The sequence below is a fragment of the Nicotiana tabacum genome, chromosome 8 (genome assembly GCF_000715075.1).
Source record: "Nicotiana tabacum cultivar K326 chromosome 8, ASM71507v2, whole genome shotgun sequence".
NCBI classification, from domain to species: domain Eukaryota; kingdom Viridiplantae; phylum Streptophyta; class Magnoliopsida; order Solanales; family Solanaceae; genus Nicotiana; species Nicotiana tabacum.
This window is the reverse complement of record NC_134087.1, coordinates 160363381-160382495: the sequence shown is the minus strand read 5'-3', so window position 1 is coordinate 160382495 and position 19115 is coordinate 160363381.

Sequence of the window (19115 nt, the reverse complement as noted above, 5' to 3'; positions counted from 1 at the left end):
GATGTCTGGTTCAACTCTCAACTCTTTAGAGTCGAAGGAACAGCTGAGGGAATAGGTCCCTACCAATTCCCGAGGTGACTGTACGAAGTCAACTCTCCAGCTGGAAAGTGCTGCCTGCACACGCTACAGTGCAGAAACAGTGCAGCAGTCATCTTTCTGTAGAAAGCTTTTTACCTACCTTGCTTAATTCATTGTATGTGAGGTCACACATGTATTATTAACAACAAGGGAGGTAAAACACATCTCTCCAACACTTGCAAAATCAAAAGAAAATATTCTCTCAAGTGCTAGCCACAACCTCTCTCAAGAACAAAGTTGCTGCAACCTCAAGGACCAGATCCAAAGATTGAAGATATCTTAAGTCCTTAGGTTTGTTGAGTCTTTGCTATTTGTTCTTCATTTGTAACTCCTACTTAGCTTAGTTAGAAGGATTACGTAGGAAACCCTTTGTAAATCATAAACCCTTGTGTTTGTGTCTTGGCTAGAGTTAGTCGAGTTGTGAAGTCTTTGTAATAGAGTTATTACAAAGTGGCTTGTAATAGTGTTGTTACAAGTTAGTGAGTGATTAAGTCTTTGTAATAGAGTTATTACAAAGTGGCTTGTAATAGTGTAGTTACAAGTTAGTAAGGGATTAAGAGGTTAATTCCTAGGTTACAATAGGTTGTAATCTAAAGATTGCTCAGTAGTGAAGTTGAAATCCTACAAGGGTAAGTTGTGGTTTTTAATCTCGTTGAGCTGGGAATTTTTCACGTAAAATTCCTCTGTGTTCTTTATTTACTGTCGATTTACTATGGGAACAAATAGAGAACATGATTCCCTATACTGACAGTCTGTTTCTTCGGTGGGAACTGATAGAGAATCCGGTTCTCTATAAAGTTTGGTAGACGTTTAGTTTCTATCAATTGGTATCAGTGCAGCTTTTTTCTAAAAGGTTAACACCTAGAAAGGATCTACATGGCTGCTCCACCAAATTTTGAGGAAGGGCAATTGACATACAAACCACCAAGATTCAACGGCCAATACTATGGTTGGTGGAAAACAAGAATGCATGACTTTATTATGGCTGAGGACTAAGAGTTGTGGGATGTAATCTGTGATGGACCTTTTGTTCCTATGAAAACTGTTGGTGAGGGAATAGTTACAGTCCCAAAAATAAGAAAAGAGTACAACGATGCTGATAAAAAGGCTATTGAGAAGAATTTTAGGGCAAACAAGATTCTTGTTTGTGGCATTGGACCAGATGAGTACAACTGCATCTCAGCTTGTCAGTCTGCTAAGGAGATTTGGGAAGCTCTTCAAACTGCCCATGAGGGCACTACTCAGGTTAAGCAGTCCAAAATTGATATGCTTACTACTGAGTATGAGCTTTTCAATATGGAGTATGATGAGTCTATTCAAGATATGTACACATGTTTCACCTCCATTATCAATGAGCTTTACTCCCTTGGTGAAGTCATCCCAAGAAACAAGCTGGTCCAGAAAATACTCAGTGTTTTACCAGGTTCTTAGGAAAGTAAAGTGAATGCAATCACTGAAGCCATGGATTTGCAGAAGCTAACCATTGATGAACTCATTGGAAATCTCAAAACTTATGAGATAAAGAGAAAGAAGGATCTTGAAAGAAGAGATCCCAAGAAGGGGAAGAACCTAGTTCTCAAGGCTGCCAACAAAGACTCAAGTAGTGATGAATCCGACATGGAGTATCTCACTCGAAGATTCCAAAAGATGATTCGAAAAAAATGGTGGGATTCCAAAGAAAGGAAGTTCCAGCAGGAATTTCAAAGAAAATGATTGCTCCCATAAGTGTGGAAAGTTTGGACACTTTATTAAAGACTGCCCTCTTTATAAGCAGGATCATTACAAAACCAACACTGAAAAAGCCACTAAAAGGAACCAGGTTCTTGACAGAAAGTTCAAAAGAAGAGATGTTGCTGATAACATAGTGAAGCAAGCCCTAGCTGATTGGGGAAATTCCTCTAGTAAATCTGAAGGTAAAGATATGATGGTTGTTGACAATGGATCTTTGGAATATGAGTCAATCTTTGCACTCATAGCCAAATCTAATGATGATGAGGACAAGGAGGAATATGAGGTAAGTTTTCTTGATGTTCAATGAAATTTGAAAACATACTCTAAGAAAAAATTGATGTCCTTAGCAAATGTGTTGATTGATGCCTATCAAACCTCATTAATGAGAAAAATTCTTTAATAGAAGAAATTGGTGGCATAGAACAAAAGAGGGATTATATGGTAGTTTCTACTGTAGACTTAGAGGAAACCATTGAGAGTCTAAAGAAAGAAAACGAGGTTTTAACTGAGCGTAATGCTAACATTGAGCATGAGAGAGATGACCTATTAGTGGTGTTTATAAACTCAAAGGAAATAATTGGGAAACTTAAAATGGAAAGTAGGCCTGAAAATTCTCAAAAGGGAAAGAAAGTTGCAAGTTAGGCACACATTAATCTTGAAAGTGAGTTCAATTCAGTGAAGTCTAGTCTGTGTGCTGAGCTTGAGAAAAACAAAAAACTTCAGGAAGAACTAGGAAGAGTGAAGAGTGATCTTGAAAAATCACTTAAGTGGACCTGGTCCTCTGATGATATCACTACCATGTACACCACAATGGGGGAAACATGCAGGGAATCAGACTCCAAAGGAAAACTAATTCCCTATAACCCTCATAGCAAGTACGTTATTGTACCTGACAATTGGCTTTGCACTCACTGTGGCAATATTGGGCATTTTAAGGAAACCTATAAGGCCAGATTCCAATCTCAACAAAAAAACAAAGTCTTTGCTGAAAAAGTAACTAGGGAACTTGGTCCTTCACATAAAAATTGCATAATGCCTACTTGGACCAAAAGAGCCCTAATTCACCCATTTCCTCATTACAAGGGACCCAAACTCATTTGGGTCCCTAAGTCTAACTCCTGATTTTCTTGTGCAGGGAATAGTGAAAGGGAGAAACCTACAATGGAACATAGATAGAGGCTACTCAAAGCATATGACTGGAAGTACAAATGATTTCCTTTCACTTAAGGCCCTGCAAGGAGAGAGTGTACCCTTTGGAAATAGCTAAAAGGGGTACACTCTAGGAGTAGGAAGGATTGTGAAGTCACTCACTCACTCAATTGAGAACGTGTACTATGTCAATGGCCTGAAGTACAGTCTCTTGAGTGTTTCTCAAATATGTGACAAGGGAAATAAAATGGAATTCTTGTCCAAGATATGCACAGTCACAAATCTTGTGACTGGTGAGGTGGTGCTTGTAGCCAAAAGATACAAGAATGTTTACGTTACTGATTTTAAGTCTCTGTATGGTGGTGCTCTAACATGCCTAAGTGTCATTGATGATGATGTTGAGTTATGGCAAAAATGACTGGGGCATGTGAGTTCTTATTTGTTGAACAAGTTGGTTATGGATGACCTGGTTCATGGGCTGAAGTAGTCAACACTGCCTGCTACTTGATTAATAAATGCATGATCAGGTCCCTTCTTGAGAAGTCTCTCTATGAACTACTCAATGGGAGAAAAGCCAAGCTGAGTTACCCGAAAGACTTTGGATGCAAAATGTTTTGATCTCAACAATGGTGGCAAAAGGGTCAGGAAACAAAGAAGATGAAGATAGAGAATTCACAAATGCTTCCAGTAAAGCTATAGATATTGCAAATGGAAAGACTGATTTGATGAGTCAAGTCAAACAGAAGGATGAAGGAGATACAGTAGAATCTCCAAAAGGCATAGGGGAACCTGGTCCCTTTATCACCTCGACTTAAGCTGAACATAGGGTTGTTGATGCAGCATTAGGTTCTCCTAATTCAGAACAAAAGAGTGAAAGTCATAATTCTGTTGATGTTAATGATGATTCACATATGGAAGAACCTGGTCCTTCAAATTCTGAAGTTCAAGTATCCAACTAGAAGCAAAAGAGTTCACATCCCTTCAAAATGTAATCAAATCCTTTGACTCTGGTATTCAATCTAGTACTAAGGCAAGGAACATGTTTTCCCTCTTAGCTTTCTTGTCTTAAATCGAGCCTAAGAACATCAAAGAAGCATTGAAAAATGCTAACTAGATAGCTACTATGTAAGAAAAACTCCATCAGTTGAGAGGAACCAAGTGTGGCCCTTGGTCCCTAGGCCGTCATACAGAATAGTGATTGGAACCTGGCCCAAAACACTATCACTTGAAGGGTGCCAAGGGAATTTTGAGAAAAAACACATCTAGAATGGCACATTTTCTAGGGTCATACTTGATCTCATGGGGTACAAAGAAACAAACTGTGTGGCTCTTTCTACTGTTGAAGCTGAATACGTGGTTGCTACTTCTTGTTATGCTCAACTACTACAGATCAAGCAATATCTTAAGGACTTTGGTGTATTTACAGCTTGAACCCAGTACAACACAAGAGGACAAAGCGCATTGATGTGCGACATCACTTTTTGAGGGATAATGTATAAAAGGTTCTGATTTGTATGAAGCACTGGAAGACGGAAGACCAGGTAGTAGACATCTTCACCAAGGCGCTGAGCAGTGAACATTTTGAAAGAAATCGTCTGGAGTTTGGGTTGATCAAGCTCAACTAAGGACCTAGTCCCTCGATGATTGGCTATGTTAAGAAGGAAAGGTACAATGCTAAAAAGTGTTTTCGGCAACATCTAACTCAAATCTATACTATTACAAGTATACACATATAGCAGTTTCAGGACAAAAAACAAGTAAGAGTGACATAGCACTTCTAGAAGTCTTTGCTCAGATTTTCAAAAACTGTCAAGGAACCTGGTTCTACGACTCAGGTTAGTGGTTTCTTCAATACTTATATGCCTTTTTAAGTTGCTGAAGTGTCATGTCATTAATTTGTTCTCGCCTTTATCCTACCTCTCTCCTAATTTTTGAAGTCCAAAATGTTAAACCTCTTCTAAACTGAATCGTTGCCCCAAAAAAACCACTTCTCTATCTTACACCCAACCAAAACCGATTCTTTTCTTCAAAACCAAAATCAACCTTGTCTCAAAAAGAATCCTTCTCTCCAAATATGCCAGAAGTGAACCCCACTGTCACTTTCCAAAATCCTAACTCCATCTTAATCAAAACCCCAAGAAGTCTTTGGTAAATTTTTTATGGAAGTTTAACTGAAAGAGAATAGGGTAGATCTAATATTCTAGAGTGTGAAACTGAAATTGTTGCTGGATTTATGGAAGTCTTGAAGGATGGAAAAATTGGTAAATGTGAGAACTGGATGGGGGACATGATCCCTCAAGTCCTTCTTAGGAAGTCAATTTTAATGATGATCTTTTTCTTTTTGAGTTCTATGTTTAAACGAACTTCTGATACAGTAAAAAGTATTGATGAAAAGTAGGCTGATTGATGATGAAGTGGTGTGACCTACTGATATGATTATGGAAGAGATAATGAAGTGAAAAAAAAATTAGAAAAAGAAAGTTGACTGAGAAAGATGCAGCAGATGATAAGGGTAAACAGATTGAGAAGAAAAAGAATGAGACATGGTTGCTCAGGCATAGAAAGGGTAGTGTAAGTGAGGAACCTAGTTCCTTACAGAAGCAAAAGGTTGAGTTATCAGGTTTGGAGAGGTAGAAGACTCTGAAGTCTCAAAAAATTGATGTTAGACAAAGTGTTGACTCAGATATTGCTGAAAAATGGAGGAACTTCTTGACATTGTTGAGTTCCAAAAATAGAATCACCTCTTTGTTCCTCCAAGTCCCAACATTTATGAAGAAGAAGTAAAAACTTCTATGTTTTATATGATACTCTGATGCTATATGTGCATGGGACTAAGTTTGTTCTTGATGAAAAGAAGCTTGGGGAGATTCTTGGTGATCTGAGTGATGGTTCAGCCTGCTCAGATAGGTAGAGAACCAGGTCATCGTGGACTCTTGGCAGAATAGAATGCTAAGTCGGAGGGTGAGAATGAAAGATTGAGGAAATAGGTGGAGGAACTAAGAGAGCAGATGATCATTTATCAAATGAGAGTGAATGAACGAATGGACAAGCTCACCAAGGCCTTAGCCCCTTACTTTTCTTCCTTTCCAGTGATCCATGTCTTTCACTTCTTCCAAATTCCCTCGAATTCCTATCTTCTTTTGATCCCTATATTTGATGACATTGGTACTTAGGTTTTTAAATTGTCATATTATGTATTGTTGCAACTACTGCGCTTTTATTATAATTACTCTACTATGGACAATCACTCTATTTTGTGCAATGACATTCACTTGTTATTCTTGTTATTGTTTATGTTGTGTTGCCCGAGTGGCATGAGTTAATGTTGCTGAACTTCTTTTTGGTTGTGCTTCTTCTGTTATTCTTTTTCAATGATGCCAAAAGGGGGAAGTATAGGTGTCAACATGGGGGAGGAACAGAATCGAATTGATATGTTATGTTGTGCATGAAATATAGTTGTGCTTCGTAGGGGGAACATTGAACGTTACTGATAACATGTTGATTATAGGTCTGAGCCGCAGGGAAACATGTGAGGAATCTGGTTCTCAATAGGAACATTAATTTTGGGGTTGTCATCACCAAAAAAGGGGAAATTGATAAGTTATATTATTTTGTATTTTGATGATTTGCCAAACAATGTTGAAGAACCAGTTGTGATCAGTTCTTTTGGTCTAGTTCTCATGGGGAATATGGCTTATTCACAGGGGGGAACAATGTGGAGATCTGATTCTCAAGGGGAATATCAATTCTAAGTTTATCATCATCAAAAAAGGGGAAATTGATAAGTTATGCGTCTTTTGTTTTAATGATTTGACAAACTTCATGAGAGAACCAGGTAAGGAACCTGATACAATTAGTTCTCTTGCGTTCGAGTAACTAGGAAGATGTCTGGTTCAAGTCTCAACTCTTCAGAGTCGAAGGAACAGCTGAGGGAATAGGTCCCTACCGGTTCCCAAGCTGATTGTACAAAGTCAACTCTCTAGTTGGAAAGTGCTGCCTGCACACGCTACAATGCAGAAACAGTGTAGCAGTCACCTTTTTGCAGAAAGCTTTTTACCTACCTTGCTTACATCATTGTATGTGAGTTCACACATGTATTATTAACAACAAGGGAGGTAAAACACAACAACTTGAACATTGCAAAATCAAAAGAAAATATTTTCTCAAGTGCTAGCCACAACCTCTCTCAAGAACAAAGTTGTTGCAACCTCAACGACCAGATCCAAAGATTGAAGATATCTTAAGTCCTTAGGTTTGTTGAGTCTTTGTTATTTGTTCTTCATTTGTAACTCCTACTTATCTTAGTTAGAAGCATTGTGTAGGAAACCCTTTGTAAATCATAAACTCTTGTATTTGTGTCTTGGCTAGAGTTAGTCGAGTTGTGAAGTCTTTGTAATAGAGTTATTACAAAGTGTCTTGTAATAGTGCAGTTACAAGTTAGTGAGGGATTAAGAGGTTAATTTCTAAGTTACAATAGGTTGTAATCTAAAGATTGCTTAGTAGTGAAGTTGAAATCCTACAAGGGTAGGTCGTGCTTTTAATCCTGTTGAGCTGGGATTTTTCCACATAAAATTCCTCTATGTTATTTATTTACTGACGATTTACTGTGGGAAAAAATAGAGAACCTGATTCCCTATACTGACAGTCTTTTGCTTTAGTGGGAACTGATAGAGAACCCAGATCTCTATAAAGTTTGGTGGACGCTTAGTTTCTATCAATATAATTGTCATACCGTGCATGGGTATATGTATTCATAACATCATCAAGCCTCTAAGGGTATCCCATCATATCATCTCGGCCACTGTGGGCAAATCATCAACGTATACCAGCTGATCAGGTGGTAGTGCGTATATAACACCGTAACCTTTTCCTACATCCCATATATTATACATATATATACGCGTATATAATGCCATCTGGTTATGGGTCAATGTACATGAATGCAATGCATGAGAAGTACGTCAATAAAATCTTTCGGAGTGTCATAAGACCATTATACCTCCGATTAATATCATGAAATAAACTTTATCAACTTATGTATTTTTGAGACCCATGAACAGATGATAGAATAATATGACACATGGGAAATCAAGAACATAGGCATCTCTAGTATTTTTATTAATAGAGTCATTTATGAAAATTGTGCATTTGCTCGTTTTATTTGTATCGTATGGATCATGTTGTCACGACCCAAACCGAAGTGTCGCGATGGGCACCCGGTGCCTTACTTAACCGAGTACCAACATAACATATCTTTCTTATCATACTATCATGACTAAATGAGCTAAAAAAACCTGTCATGAGATAACAAGAATAAAACATAAGGGAATACTCAACAAATGACGACCCAACATGATATACAAACTTATACATGTGACATACAGTCCTATAAGACCAAAATGAACACTCATACACTGAACATAGGCTGACAAGGCCATACAATCTTTCATATATATGACATCTATCTACAATACTCTAAGAGTACATACACATCATAAAGGTTGGGATAGGGGCCCGCCATACGAATAAATATAAGTCCAAATCATACTAACCAAATAGGTAACTCCGGAGCAAGTGGAGTGCATCAACACCTTATGCTGAGCTGATAGCCTACTAGGAGGAATGTCAACCTGTCTATAGGGACTTGCGGGCATAAAACACAGCGTCCCCAGGTAAAAGGGATGTCAGTACGAATAAAGTACCGAGTATGTAAGGCAGGAAAGCATAAACAAAAACAGTAATGTAAAGAGAGATAGATGAGATACAACCTGTAACATTTAAGTGCCTCTGGGGGCTACTAACATGAAATGCACAATACATATATATACATAAACTTTTATAAACATTCGCCTCTGTGGGCATCATCATCATATCGTACCCGGCCTCAAAGAGGACTCAGTAAAAATATACCCGACCATCATAAGGCTCGGTAGAATCGTACTCGGCCACATGGAGTTCAGTAAAGCCAACTAATCAGTAGTTGCACAATAGGTTCCATACCCGGCCGACTATAGTGTGGCTCGGTAGAGTAAAATAGATACTATATATAATGCATGCTAGACTTATGGAATAACATTCTAAACCTTTCGGTGTGATATAAGGTCGTTGCACCTTCGATTAACATTATGGACATCCATACCCTCAATATGAACCTCAGTAGGATTCAAGGATCATACACACTTGCTTAGAATAACTTTATAAGGAAATAACAACATGGACAACCTTAGTTGCTAGGAGTAGATCCATTATGAAATAGCATATTCATTTCACTTTAGATCATGCCAAAAGAAAGAAAGAAGTGCCTTAACATACCTTAACCCTGTTAAGTCCTTAATACCTTTCAAGCAACTCTTCAAACAAGTCAACTCAATCTATCATAGTATAAGGAGATTCAAAATCAGTGCTGAGCAAAGGCTAAGTCTGTAACTTAAGCTAGTAGCTTATTTACGTAAATTGGGGAAGCATCTCCCCTATAACAAGGGCCTTATCCAATACCATATACCAACAACAACAACCAGAGAAATTCATCAACATATAAATATCAACAACAAGACACCATATAACAATAACAAGTCATAACTACTTCGCGACAAGCGGTAAGCTCTGATTGGAATCCGTATAACCCATATCACCCCTTATAGACTTCTTACATTAACTTAAAAGTATCATTAAAATGATAATTAAGTCATTCATCAATGATTCCATCCTTATACCATATATTTATAACAAAGGAAACAATCCACAACTCCAACTATCTTCAATTAGTAACTTTATTCACTAGTTGATGTCTACTCCATCAATTTAACTTAATCAACATCAAGATAAACTTAAGCATATATAAGAAAACAATACACATACCTCCTATAATAACTTCAAGTCGAAATCCAAGTTATATTCAGCCTACAACAACCCTCAATGGCAATACAACACCACAGAAGTGACTTAAGATAATCCAAGAATTATCTTGTAGTTTATCATCCTAACAATTTAACCAACATACAAGAAAGTTTAAGAACAATTAGTAGGCTATTATAATCACCTTAGCCAGTAGCAACAACTTGGAATTTTATCCAAATACAGCCCACAACAATCCTCAATGACAACACAATCTCAAAGAGGTGTTGTTCTTCACTAGAACTAAGTTTTGATGTTGAAATATGGTGTAATCACTTTGGAATCACTTCAAACCCTTGTGGTATCTATTTATAAAGGTTAGGAGAAGTTTGGAGACGAAGTTGAGTTGAAAATAAGTTCAAAATAGGCGTCCAACTCGTTTATAAAGTGAAGTAGGTCGACCACCGCCTAAGTGTGTCCCATTGGGAGCCGCTTGCGCGATCTCGCGAAAACGCGAATATCTCTCTACTACGATGTTGTATCGATGAACGGTTTAATGTGTTAAAAGATAGACTCGTAGATATTAAATTTTGTAGGTAGATAACCCCATAATTCCAAGTATATTTTGATAAAAGCTCAGCTACATTTGACCTAATTTTCAGCACATTTATGAATGTAACTTGTGATGACCTTAGCAAACTTTTGTTACACAACTTGCTTGCCTTCAAAACGTAGCAAATGACTATTATAAGACTAAAATAACTTATAGAATAACCTCTTTATAATAATAATAATAATCCTAGTCTCACTACAAAGTACATGTTATAATATTCCAAACTTGTCGACGAAACTTATTTTCTTCAATTGGTTTAGCTTCTAAGCTTTCCAACCCTCTTGGTAATCGTTATTCATAAACTTAAATATTTGTAACCTCCAAGTTAACATGATTAACTTACTTTATTTGCTTCCAAATATAATCTTATTTTTGAGCTTACATCAATTGACTTACGATGTACTCTCACGTACGAAAAAATAGGATGTAACACATGTCAAAAGAAAGAAGAGATAACCTTAACATACCTGAGTCAATTCTATGGACAATCCTCTAATATACGTCAATTGCGATAAATCACATAATGGCGTATCAAAGTAGAAAGAATCCGTATGATATTCTTTGAGAAAGATTTCACCGTACTTCCTTAGAATCGCAAAACCCCGTTGCTATAACATCACGTAGTCTCATATGATCTTTGGTAGCGAAGTCACATTGATAACATTTGAATAAGTTGCTGAAGCTTCCTTCTTCATTTTAGAGATTCTAAAATAAATTTGAAAGGCTTTCTTAACCTTTAGTAGTGGGCCCCACAATTTGGCTTAGTTGTCCATCCCATTCTTTAAGAATGACACCTTGAATAATTATATAAGAGTCATATGTTGTGGGCTACCACATTTTTGTGGTTAATTCTTATCCAATAGTGTCCTAATTAATTGCTTAATTAATGTGCTAATCCCTCATTAACCAATAATTACCCAATTATCCACATAATTAGGAATTATCTCAATTTATTTAAAATACTACTCACTTTTAGTACACTTTATACACCTTACTATCATGGCCATGTGGTATCTTGTATGGTACTAGTCCATAAATACCGGGTATTATAGCTCGGACCGCATTTTATTTCAAATTGACAAACTTTGGGGAAACTCGTTTTCTTCGATTTGCTTGCCCTCTCACCTTCACGAATTTACTTAATCCTTGTTTGAAATAGCATAATACTTATAATTCCAAAATAATCTCATTCCCGAGCTTACATTGATTAACTTACAATGAAACATCAATGAACAAAAAATGCGGGACGTAACATCTCACTTCTGAGCTCTCATTAATTTATTTATGGCGTATTTTCATGTACAAAAATATGGGGTATAACATCATTCCCCTTTTTGGAACATTCGTCCTCGAATGTTGACTGATGCACTTATCATTCTCATATCCCATAACTCTTGCGAATACTTTAGTGCTCTTGTTTTCATCTAGGCAATTATTCTTGTGAATAAATCCAAAGGCCAGGGCAATTCTCCCCTTTAGGCCTCTTTCTCACACCACGGCCTGATTCTTCCAATCTCGTAACTCTTACTACCTTCTGTCATGCAGTTTGTACGACTTTTTCCTTGTATGTGTGCCTATGCGACTCTTACCTTCAGCTTTTAGCCAATCTCTAGTCTTCACTTTGGGAACATATACATAACTTGACAAGATGTTCCTCTGGGTATCTATAGTTGTACTGAAGTTCTTGCTCAATACTTTGTCGAACTTACGGCTATTGTTATATCTTGTTTCATAGACCTAGTTAATCATCCGCATGATTTTACTTCATCTAGTTAGGTCATATTATACCATAACTCTTACTTCAATTTATCGTTGCTGAGGTCTACTACCAAATTCCAGTTTACTCTTGTTGCTTATCACATATGTATAAATCTAAGTCCTTTAATGCTTCCTTATTACTGTTCATCTTAAGAATGACGACCTAATCTCAGTTCACACTTTGTGACTTTTGTCCATCCATTATGATTTGCCTAAATATTGATCTACAATATATCACTGATAACTTGAAATGTCTTACGTAATACCTTGCCACTAGGGCTTACATTGCATCGAGAAATATTTGAAGTGATTTCCATAATTGTATTTCATAGTATCTCAATGTGATTCACCTTGCGTGGGTATTTTAGTCCATTAAATTTCATGAAATCCTCTTCAAGTAATTACTCAATCGAAGGCCCAAACGCCATCCTTTATCTATCACAATTACGCCTTTATTCCAATACCAGGGCAGCATTCCATCCCTTCTAAGTGCTATTAGTCTTAGACTTCTTTGAGCTCATTCTGGCTATACTGAGCCTTCTATAACTTAGAGAATCCATCAGCTCTCTTATTTTCTTGAGCTTAATCCCAAGAACTTATCAATTCTTGTCACCTTTTCACTTACCTTTTCTTACCCTTACTCTTGTCTTCCTAAAATCTTGTCGCTCTACCATACTTTAGCTTGCGACCTACACATATCTATTAATACTTGTTCGCAACCTTCCTTCAACATGCTTGCACCATAGATTTCCTTATGTCATTCTGGAGCATCAAGCGAGATATCACATCGTCTCTAACTCTTCTTTACTGTCTTAATTAGCCTCCTTGATGCCTAGAAACCATAGGCTATAAGATATACCACTGACGATGTTGCTATCATTCCTGGATATTGAATCCCCATGCTTCTAGCCTTCTATTCGAAGTATGGACTCTTCACAACCCTCTGTATTTAAGTATCACGTACGTTGTTCACCTTTACCTTATTACCTTAAAGTATTGCATCACATCTTGTATCCCTTTCATGATCTTCCTCCCACATAGATTCACATCCATAACTTGAAGCTTTGTTATAGCACTTGCACTTCTAGTGTATACATAATCTGGTGAGATCTTCATACTAACTTCTTATGAGGCTGGTACTTTTTAGTTGGCTTCATCATAGAGCCGTTATAAAATATGGCTACTATAATATCTCTCGTATACCTCTACTATTTAAGAGTGATCCTGAGGTCTATAATTCTTTTGGTCCACTCCTGTTTTACTTAGTCGATGTAACTCTTTAGTTTCCTATTTTTTCTGATCATCCTTTATGTAGGCTTAAGCTATCTTCCGATTTGCGGCTCCTGGTATTAGTTATTACTTTAGCGTTTCATAGGCACTAAGGGATATTCATGATACAATCCTTTAATAATTTGATCCTTCGTCTATGACTTGGGCTCAATTCTTTCTTTTAATGTATACGAGAATCTTCTACAACTATATATACTGTAGGTATAAAACTCCAAACTCATAAGTGCGTTCATAACGTCACCAATCGAATAATTCTTTTCGTTCCTTCTTAGCTTTCTTTAATTGCAAGCAATTGTTTTTCCTGGCCATTCTGCCACTTATTGTATGGATACTTGGCTTATCTTAGTTCCCACACACCGAAAGTTTCGTGCGACTCATATGATCTCGAATATTACTTTTGACTTTACTTCCAGTTCATTAGCCACGGTAGGTGACACTTTCTTTTGGCGTGCATACAATTTTGTAGTGGGACTGTTGTTACAAAACCATTTCCTCTTTAGGTCACTGTGCTTTGGTTGAAGCCTTTTTCTTTATTTCCTCAGCTAGTCTTTCATTGTAGTACTTAGAGAGGACCTTCTGGCTCTTGTAAAGTTACCAGCTTGTTATATTGCTTACCCGATAGAATTTTCGATGTTCGTACTTACCTATAATTATCCTTCGTTACTTATCTCCACACTCATGTGCTCGTACAATTGATTCTGAACTAAAGTTTTGGATGTCTTCCCAGCGGGACTGTCTTTTATTTCCGTAATACTCATACGGTACCTTTAACTATCCCAACTCCTATCTGAATATATCTCAAGTATTTTCATAACTGTGAGGCTGTATATTAGGTTTTACTATGTTTGTCTTGCATGATCTGCTGATTTGTCTGTATCCACTTGTCTAGCCATAACTAGGCTCTTCCTAAATCAACTACCAACTACTTGCTGGCCCATTCTCATATCAATATTCCATGAGATTTTTCTTGGTTTATTTCTTTTGTCTTATCTTACGTCTCACGCTAGCTCCTTACTAATAACATCTCAGGCAGGAACCCTTACTTCATTTCTTTGACGTCATGTTTGCATAATGTTCCATAATCGTAGCATATCAGTAGGATTTGAGTAAGTGCAATCTCATTTTTTTCTCATTTTTATCGCATTCTTCCTTGACCATTCTATAGCTACTGAACCACTTAATTCTGATTTAATGCCATATAACTCCATATTCTCCCCTTTTAGAGGAGTGCTAAGATTTAGCGCTACGATGATTTACGTATATATGTTTTACCTCATTGGAATCTTTTCACATCATCGATGACTCTTACCTGCCTTGCGGTAATCCTTCTGCACTAAGGATAACAACATTCCTTACTTGTGATAGCCACACTTAATGTAACTGGCACATACAGTCGCTTAAGCTTAACTTTGCTCACATTGATTGCTTTAGAGAAGCGTCTTCTTGAATGATCATTCTCTGAATTTCTCATGAATCTTCTTCTGTTGTCCATTCTATTATCGCCGGAATGCAATCTGAAATTCTCATGATGCCGATCGTTATCAAATCACTCAGTCCCTAATTCATATTTAGTTTATCTTGTTCACCAGCCCATACTGATTTCTATTATTTCTGTAGTCTAACTTTTCCTTCTGGTAATCACGTTAGAGTCACGAACTTATTCCTTAAAATGAGGGTATAACTTTATGGAATATACTCTTTTGTTGTCCTAAGGTCTGTCACCTCTCGTCTCTTCCTTCACTTGACTATAAATTCTGTAATACTGGCATCTTTGATCTACCGTTGTCATCCATGTATCATATCTTACTCATAATGCTTCATTAACTCTTTTTTTATTTCCCGCTAACATTTATGCCTATCACTTTATTCTGAAAATTTGAACAAGACATTCTTTTGCTTTGAGCTCCCCTTTGCTCCCTCCAGTGGCTATTTGGGTTGCTTGACGTTCTCGCTCTGCTAGGGACGCGAGCCACACTAAGGTAATATTTATCCCTCCAAGACTTCCAGGTTCAATCTTTATAGTACTCATATCTAGCTACACTATTTTAGAGTGCATCATCCGGGTATCTCACAAGGAGATCTATTAGCACATTTGCAATATCCTTCGGAAATGTCAACTAACACAAACAATCAATTCATTATTTTGGGTCACTCTAACCCCAGTCGGATCCTGATATCCCGTCCTTTTCTTAATCTACACCCGTTAGCCCCCAATAGGGTATAACTGAGATGGGTATGGAAAATTATACATACCTCTATTACTGTTTAGGGTAACTCACAATGCTTATATTTTTCTGTCGGAACTGTAATACTGATAATCTTCATTAACTGGGTGCCCCGTACCCTTCTTCACCTTGCTTCTTTTACATGCTGAAACTTGTGTCTCCCTCTTTATTCTTTTTTACTGTAAGAGTGGATAGGCATTCTTGCCTTAGGGATCCTTATCAAGAAGCTTACACAATACACACGATTTCTTGAATACCTTATATTTATCCATCATAAGCATGATGCAAAAATTGAGTTCCTCTGACTCAATATTCCACAGCTATATCTCTTACCAATTGTCTTTCTAGATGTAGGCATCGTCATATTATGAATAAGATCGAGTTTAAGAAATTGAGTTCTTACAACTGAGCTCTACTACACGATCTAGAGTAGGAAGAAAGAGTGGCAGTCCTAAATTCCCTGTAGTCTCCTGCTTATAAGTGTGGTGCACGACACACCCATAAACAAGACTCCACCCCGACACCCATACATGACCCACATAAACGCCTACGGAGCCTCTAAGTGTCACGACCCAAATCGATGGGCCGCGATGGACACCCAGTACCTTACTCAACCGAGTACCTATGTAACGTATCTTTCGTATCATACTATCATAGGTAAATGTCTTTCATTGGAAAATGAGCCAAACGGGTCGTCATGGGCTAACCGGAATAAACATTGGGGAATACTCGATATATGACGACCCAATCTGATACAAAAACTTATACACGTGACATACGGGCCTATAAGGCCAACATGATCATTTGTAAACTCAAAGCATAGGCCGGCAAGGCCATACAAGCATCCGTATATATGACATCTGTCTACAAGCCTCTACGAGTACATACTTATCATAAAGGTCGGGACAAGGCCCTGTCATACCCAATAATGCACATCTAAATCATACTGACCAAACAAGCAACTCCGGAGCAAACGGAGCGCACCAATATCTTCCACTAAGCTGATAGCCTAATTTGAGGACTCTCGACCTGTCTATCGGGACATGCGGGCATGAAACGCAGCGTCCCATACAAAAGGGACGTTAGTACAAATAATGTACCGAATATATAAGGAATAAAAATCAGTAAATAATCGACATGAGAGAGACATGGAGTAAAATACTCGATATGTACGTTTGCATAACTCTGTAAATTATTTTATTTTTATAATGTCATGCATATGCATATAATTGTCATACCGTGCATAGGTATATGTGTTCATAACATCATCAAGCCTCTGAGTGCGTCTCATCATGTCATCTCGGCCACTGTGGGCAAATCATCAAAATATACCAGCTGATCAGGTGGTGGTGCATATATAACGACATAACCTTTTCCCATATCCCATATACATATACATACATATATACATATATATACATATATATGTGTACATAATGTCATCTGGTCATGGGTTAATGTACATGAATGCAATGCATGAGAAGTACGTCAATAAAATCTTTCGGAGTGTCATAAGACCATTATACCTCCAATTAATATCATGAAATAAACTTTATCAACTTACATATTTTTGAGACCCATGAACAGATGATAGAATAATATGACACATGGGGAATCAAGAACATAAGCATCTCTAGTATTTCTATGAATAGAGTCATTTATGAAAATTGTGCATTTGCTCATTTCGTTTGTGTCGTATAGATCATGCCAAAAGAAAGAAGGGATAGCCTTAACATACCTGAGTCGATTCTCTTGACAATCCTCTAACATACGTCAATTGCGATAAATCACACAATGGCGAATCAAAGTAGGGAAGAATCCGTATAGTATTCTTTGAGAAAGATTGCACCGTACTTCCTTAGAATCACAATACCTCGTTGCTATAACATCACATAGTCTCGTATGATCTTTGGTAGCAAAGTCACATTGATAACATTTGAATAAGTTGCTGAAGCTTCCTTTTTCATTTTGGAGATTCTAAAATGAAATTGAAAGGCTTTCTTAACCTTTAGGAGTGGGCCCCACATTTTGGCTTAGTTGTCTATCCCATTCTCTAAGAATGACACCTTGAATAATTATATAAGAGTCATATGTTGTGGGCTACCACATTTTTGTGGTTAATTCTTATCCAATAGTGTCCTAATTAATTGCTTAATTAATTTGTTAATCCCCATTAACCAATAATTATCCAATTATCCACATAATTAGGAATCATCTAAACTTACTTAAAATACTACTCAATACTACTTTCTTTTAGTGCACCTTATACACCGTACTACCATGGTCATGTGGTACCTTGTATGCACTAGTCCATAAATACCGGGTATTATAGCTCGGACCGTATTTTATCCCAAATTGACAAACTTCGACGAAACTCGTTTTCTTCGATTTGCTTGCCCTCTCACCTTCACGAATTTACTTATTCCTTGTTTGAAATAGCATAATACTTATAATTCTAAAACAATCTCATTCCCGAGCTTACATCGATTAACTTACGACGAAACATCCGCGTACAAAAAATACGGGATGTAACATCTCACTTCTGAGCTCTCATTAATTTATTTATGGCGTATTTTCACGTACGAAAATATGGAGTATAACAGTAAAGGACACGAATTTTCTGGCTAACTTATACTACATTCTATATAAAGCTTAATATAATTTTACTTTCTCTCTTTTTGATCTCATTATTGCCGCGCCCGTAAACCTTGTTCTCGGAACTGATATTTCTGTCATTTTATCTACATTCTGAGACTAAGTATTGCATAGTTCTTCGATTATTTTATTATTTCAGGATCAAATTAGTTCACTTGTCTAGAAACTACGTATAAATTTAACTGTACCGTTTTACGGGTAAACAAAAGTACTAGGTGTCATGTATGATTTGATCAGAAATCGGGTCGTGACATAACCAAATAACTCTAGATGACGCTGGATAGACTTTTTTTAAACCATTATTTATATTTTGATCTAGTTAAGAAATATTTTGAGAAAATAGCCTCGCGATAGTATTTTCAGCGCCAGCATTTTGAAGCTCAAGAAATTCTAACGATCCTCTGGATTTTAAAACTATAGTTATCAAAGAGAATTATGCCCAGTGTGTTTTAAAATTCTAACACGTCTCTTAACATATATTACTGGGGGTCAAATAATTAATTGTGGCATAAAATATCTTGTTATTGCGATTCTCCCACTGAACAATGTAATGTGATATGCTTGTTTTTGTACATGGATTAGCGCTCCCTATTCCGACAACCAAATGTGCCCTATATGGGTTCGTTTTATTTGTAAAAATTGCACGGGGCGTCCATTCATTTAACCTATACCCAATTTTTTTTAAGTTTTAACTTGTACCCACTTTTTAAATAACTTCAGCCCCCTTTCTCCTCCTCCTTCTCCCAGTGATCTCCATATCTCTCTGGAACTTAACATTGATG